The sequence below is a fragment of the Rosa rugosa genome, chromosome 2 (assembly GCF_958449725.1).
Source record: "Rosa rugosa chromosome 2, drRosRugo1.1, whole genome shotgun sequence".
Taxonomy (NCBI): Eukaryota; Viridiplantae; Streptophyta; class Magnoliopsida; order Rosales; family Rosaceae; genus Rosa; species Rosa rugosa.
Window position 1 is genome coordinate 34,692,479 of NC_084821.1, and position 6,790 is coordinate 34,699,268.

General features: G+C 35.3%; 1 long non-coding RNA gene across 1 annotated transcript; it reads left to right on the top strand.

Moving 5' to 3' along the window:
• The first annotated feature begins 3,226 nt into the window (after nt 1-3,226).
• On the top strand, nt 3,227-5,219 carry LOC133728248 (uncharacterized). Its single transcript, XR_009855705.1, has 4 exons — nt 3,227-3,278; nt 3,766-3,870; nt 4,652-4,760; nt 4,858-5,219. It is a non-coding gene; the product is annotated as an uncharacterized LOC133728248 (long non-coding RNA).
• The last annotated feature ends 1,571 nt before the right edge of the window (nt 5,220-6,790 follow it).

Below are 6,790 nucleotides of genomic sequence, written 5' to 3' on the forward strand. Positions count from 1 at the left end.
AGATTAGGGTTCTTCGATTTAGGGATTTGGGGGCTAGTCGATAAACTGAGGAGGAAATAGGGGTTTCACGGCTACTCGATTCGTGGTCAAATCCATCGAGGTCGATAATGGAGGATCTCTCTGAGCTAGAGATTAGGAATTTCGTCAAGTCCTTCCACAAGTTCGTCGACTCGTAGAGGGAGATTTTCCACAGCCATATTAATGAGCTCCAAAAAATCGTCGTCACTCAATGTAAACTCACCGGTGCCAATCCTCTCTCGCAAGAGATGGTGCGTTTTCGAATTTTGATTCTGTTTTGCTTTTTTTTTTGGCTGAGAAATTAGAGAAAAATGAAAAAGAATTAGAACAATAAGCTCTAATGCTGTGTTTTGTTTGGATGTGCAGGCAACTGGTGCACATGGTCTACTTTGATACATGAACTTCGTTTTCTATCTTCAAGTTGCTAATTTTCATGTTGGTTTCTGGTTTTGTTGGTCTACTTTGGTATAGATGTGTAGCTATTGTTGGTTTTGGTTTTGTTTGCTGTTTTGGGTGTTCTGCTTTTTCCTTAACTTTTGGTGATGGGTGTTCCTTTTAGCATATTTCCTTTTTTCTTTTGGTGAATTTTCGGGCTTTTCTTTTGTTTGTTTATATTTTGAATCGGTGCTCTGCTTGTGTTTTTGGGTTTTGAGGACAATGCTTTGCTCTGTGGGATTGAGTGAGTAATGGGGGATTAGTAACTTGTTTGCTATTTGCAAACGGATTGGCGATTCTGATTGAGGATCGGTTTCTTGGTCCGAGAGGTTTTGCAAGAATTTCACAGAGGGAATGTAAGTATGATGAAGGGGCAGCTTATAGGACCTTTATATTCATGATAGTGCTTCAGATTTATGCTCATGCTCTTCAACTTCAAAACCATATTATCACTGTGGATTCTCTCTTGAAACATGAATCATTAGTGATCGATAGTTGAATTATCTATTCTTTTTCCTTTCTCTGCACACAATTCAGATGAATGACACAAGTTATGGAAGTGTTTTATGTAGCTTTTTTTTTTTCCACCCAATATCAATCCTCATCAATTTGTTTTCAGTCAACTTCTTTTCCAGCTATGATCCTTGAATTTGAATTTTCAGTTTAAGCCTTTAGATCATGATAATGGTTCTGTGCATTTAATAGGTTTAAGGAGTTTTATCAGCTTAAATGAAACATAATTTCAGAGACTATGGGTTTGTTAAAAAAATATAGCAGCATTGCCTATGTTCAACTGTTAAAAACCATTCCTTTTCGGTAAACTGCTCTTAATTGCTTCTTTGATTTGCTACTGCGTTTGATTTGTAATCCTATTTTGTAATGACGTTCTTATGCCTCAGTTTTTCCTTAAAGCCAATCTAACTGTGTGTTTAATTCCCACAGAATTTTATCATCAAATATTTGCCAAGGCTTTAGCGCATTTCTTTCAATCGAAATTTCTGATCATAACTTGGTCAAAGCTTAGGTAAGCTTCTCTGCTATTTTAATATGATTCCCAATTTTGTGATGATGATATATTCATATACCTAATCATAATACCCGTCCAAACAATCATCCACGGTGAATGGCTTCATTTTATGGATATTTAGTTGAAGATAGTGTTTTGAGGTTCAATTGTGGTGTGAGTTTTAATAAGTTTGCGGAGGATAATGATTCAATCATAGTCTTATGATTCTGCATATGCCATGTATAAGTCAGAGGGTAATCCATGCTCAAGAAAAAAAAAAAAAAAAAAAAAAAGATTAGGTTATGTCATGCTTCGGGGATAAGGTGTATGGGGCAACCCAATGTAATTGAGGTGTTTTGTTCTTATTTTGATTTATATATTTTTTAATTTTTTTTTTTAAATTTTACATAGAGAAACTGCATGTCTTGTTGGGTTTTGGTCTGAGGCAAGTTGGTATGTTTACCAATTCTTGAGCAATTCTATTTACCAATTAATTGATTAGGTATATATATGATTATATACTCTCTAATACACACAAGGTTCGATTCTAGGGCATATATTTTAAAAGTTGGTTGTTAAAGTTGTATAGGTCTTATACATGATTGCAAGGACTTATTGTGATGCCAGAGGACCAGCATCAGTAATGTGCTGGGGAGATCTAGGAAACTTGCATAAACCAAAGAGAAACATTTTTTAATAAAATGTACCAATTTCCCTTGCTACTTTTGCTACCAAAAGTGACAAGTTTTTCCGGAAGATTAATTCTACTGGTTTAGACAAAGCAACCAAAACAAATGTATTTGCTTGAGAGAAGAAAAGCTTTTCCAGTTATGTAATTGTATAGTTGCTATATGCTATATCATTGTATATTGGAATTCAAAATAAGGTGTTGTATCTGATAAGATGATAGTTAGTCATTTGCTTATATCTCATTGTACTGTACATTTAGAATATGGGCACTTGCATCGATGGTTATTAGATTGTTTTTGTTTTTGGCTTGCATAAGAACATGGACATGAGCGTTATAATTATGAAACTGAGTTTCAGAATTTCTGAAAGATTTATGCTCGGATGGGTGAATATGTAAAATAATTATGAAACTGAGGACCTTCATTATATTTCTGTTAGTTGTTAGTTCAGTTACAAAGAAAGCCATGGATAATTGAAAATAAGCTGTTTTGTCACAAAAATAATTCCTTTTTTTTTTCTTTCTTCAGCATCAGCCTCTGTGCACAACTATATATTGAAGACCTTTGTCATGGAAATATGTCAAAAAAAGAAGCAATTTAGGCTTTCAAATATATTTCTGCTCACCTCATTAGAGATGCCAGTTTCAAGAATAAGTCTGAAATAAATTCGGTGATTGAGGTAATTAATCAATAGTAGTAATTATTTACTTTTTTGGTTTTCCATTCAAATGTGCCTTCTTTCTCTTTATCTCTTATGTCAGTTATGTGTAGATCTCCCTTGCAGCTCTATTTTCAATTTGAGCAGGAACTGGTGATTCAGTCCACCAGATTGAAAACATTGATAAGAGATTTTAGATGAAATTGTAGAGGAACAGGAGAAATGAACACCAATGCTACTTTAGTATATAGTAGATGTATAACTAGAAATGACACCCGCGCATTGCTGCGGGATTTGTTGCTGTTAACAACTTTGTATCCCATAAACGATATAGTAATTGAGTTGGTTTTTGGGTTTTTGTTTTTGATGAAACTGGGTTACATTGCTATAAGAAATTGACCCTCTTTGTGATTTTTGCAGTGTTCTATTAATGCTCTTTGGTGCTTGGACGAGTTGAGCTTTTGCAAAGGAGGTGAAGAATTTCTGTCTCTATTTTGGTTTTGCTTCTGATTTGGGTTCATAAACAATGCTTATGTAATAGAACCGAAACCCTTTTATGTTCATTGTTGGTGATGCTACATATGCTATTCTTTGATTAAAGTTGCTTTCAACTAAATGCATAATTCTCTGAATATATGTGCCATGAAATCTGATGCATTTATAAAACATGACAAGTCTTGCTGTGATGTGATGGATTTTGGGTTTAAGTTGATGTACTGTTGTACTTTTGTAATGATAATCTATTTCCTTGGGAACTCATGATGATTGTACTAGAACTTTGGGGAGAGTATTCACACTTGTGTTGGGTGGGCAGTTGTTGGGTGTTCAAGTAAAAGAGTTAAATGCAAGAGCATTGGAGTTTGGATTCTATGTTTGATCACATTGCTTTTATAGATTGTCAATTGTCTTAATTATATATTCTATCTTCTTGCAGGTGTAATGTTTCTATTTCCTAGCAGGTTGTTGATGAAATCATATTGCAGAATAAGAAAAAAGACCAACTGGAAGCCCAAGCAAGGGTAGCTAAGCAAAAAATCTAGGGATTGAAATTAAAAGCAGAAGATGTAAGAACTCATTTCTTCTTTCTTCTAAGGCCTACGTTACTTTTTCTGTTTTAGTTTCTTATTGTATTCTATAAATGTACTTTGCTTTTCAGTTTCTCTGTTAAGACTTTCATCTATGTTTTGCAACCATAATTTGTGAAATGCAGAAAACATAGCTTTACTTGTGAAGGATTCTTTTGTATGGTTGCAGCTTTATAAGCAAAATATGCTTTTGACTTTGGTTTCTGTTTTTTTGATGATAGACTTTGGTTTATGTTACCGGTTCATATGTTTTTCAATGCTGCATGTACCATCATGTTATCACATGGAATATTGGAGAAGAGCTCTTATTAGGGATAGCAGCTTTTCCAGCCATTATAAATTTGATAGTATATATCTTGGAATTGATAAGAGAAACTTCTGCTCAGTATTACAGATCTCTGCCTTTACTGGGCAAGTTTTTCCACCAAAATTATAGAACCTTAATTCTTAAGCTTTCAGGGGTTCCATTAACCAATTAATAAACTCAAATCTGAAATATTATAAATTTAGGCTATAGCTATGGTGCTTTTCATGTAGTGGGAAACAAGTATGGCAGGTCTGGGACACATCTATATATCTCCCAAAGCTATAAAAATTAGTCCCAAGCACCTCGCTTCTTCCCAAAATTAATTACCTGTGGGTTTGGTATTTGGTTTTCTTTTGTGGATTGAATGAAGATGGTGATGGTCCTGATGGATATGTACATACAGGTAAATTTTCCTATGTTAAATTCTAATTACCTTTATGGGCTTGTGTTTAGGAGTACATATTAAAGGAGCTGACTATTGTTAGACAGAGTTTTCTTGTTGGAGAGCTGTTATTGTTGGCTGTGCTGCTATTGCTGGAGTTGTAAGGAGCTAGCTTGACTAGTGAGTGTTGCTTGACTGCTACTCTTTGCATTTATTTTGTTGAATGCATTTGTTGAAGCTGGAATGCATTTGCTGATATTATGAGTTGTTTATTCAGTGGGAGAGGAGAGGCAACAGTCAATATACCCAAGCAGACATAGATATGATGCGAAATGAATGGGCAAAGTATGTCGTGAAGGCGTATGTGTAGGAGCTAAAGGAAAGCATAAGAGGAAGTAGGTTGTTGCTGAAGGAAAGCATCATTTTTGTGCTTCTCTGCTGGTACAATATTCATGCACTGTGTGGCATGTTTTGTAACAAATAGTTTGTATTTGTATCAGCTTTTGATGTCCCAAGTAGATGGGCATGCAGTTGAATGCTTTACTTCTTTCAAAGTTGGCTTGGATGATTGGGAAATCCTCCCTTTTAACATTTGAATGCTTTTCTTCAAATAGTATGAGTTGGATTACTCATTTCATAGATTCCAGTGTCTTTTGTTTACAATTAGTCACTGTTCATTAGGTAAAATGGAGCATTATTATCAATGCACAAAATCCAGAAAAGACGATTATCACACAACAGAATTTCTAATGTTAATAATGTTGTCTGAAGTAACAATTTGGATGTTCACACAATGAATCCTTATATAACCATGCAACGGTTCTAACAAACATACGTTGTCTTATTTATAATCACACAACTGTAATAACTAGAATACGTTATCTAAAAACTAACACACAACAATAAAATTTCCAAAAGTGAAGTGTGAGGATAACTCATACAACAGAGAAAATAAAATGTTGTTGTCTGATTCGCCTTTCATACAACGTCTCGGAAACAACTTTCGTTGTGTGAATGATGTCAATGACATGTGCAGCATGACTGCACGACAACTTTGGCTGCCATCTGCCGAGAGAAGGCACAACAGTTTTAACCAAATAAGTGTTGACTGTTTGTGATTCACACAACGGGTTTCCACCGTTGTGCCATTTTTCATCACACAACGCTTCGATACACAACGGAGATCGTCCAAATCACACAACAAATTTGGTCCGTTGTCTGTTAGCTTTTTTGGCCTAGTGATTCTATACCTCTTGTTGTGAAGAGTGAACATATCTCAAGATAGGGTGTGTAATATTTGTGGAAACCTGAAAAGCAAAACTCACATACGAAAGAATTTGAAGCACATAATCTTTATTCCCCTTATAACACCGTGTGGGCATGATTTTGAATTTTTTCCTTTTGCCTTTCATGCAAAGTAACATTTTTGCTCAAGAAGACTACGACCCATGTAACGAGTATTATGCTAGCAGCTCCCAAGTCAGATGACTTTAGGGTACTAGATGTAACAAGGACATCCCAAAGAGCACATCTACTCGAGTAAATAGTTTCACAATCCACGTGGGTGACCAAACCATTCCCGTTTCTTTCCAATCCTCATATTGTTCGTCACGACCAAGGTCTGTTTATTTTGGGAATAGCCTGGCCATGCTCCATAAATCATTCTTTTTTTTTTTCAAGGAGCAGCAAAAATAAGGAAATATTTCGTACAAGAGTATTGAGAACAGGCCAACCAACAAATATGACTTACCACCACTTAGAGTATGTGTGCATGTGAGGATTCAAGGTGATAGAGAATATGTTGTTCAAGCTCACAATTACAGAGTGATGCAAGGGCAAAATCAAAACGTGCTAGGCACCTCATTGCACATAGATTTAAGGAAAAGAGTACGGCCCTTGTCAATCTAAGTTCAAAATAATCTGTCAGACACTCGGGAATACAAACCACCATTTCAATCCTGAATTTCCAGAAACTGAACCTAACAATGCATAAACGTAAAGAAAATGCACCTATACTATCATGAAGACATACAACATGAATGCATGCAAAATGGATCAAGCGAAGTGAGAGTATCAATACTTAGAGCATCCACCAACGGTGCTTCTAAGTGATTCAAATTGAGTTCTGTCTAACAGCCTAGTAAACGAATTAGCCAATTTGTGTTCAGTAGGAATGAACGCAAGCTTAAGCATATTATCAAGATTATCCA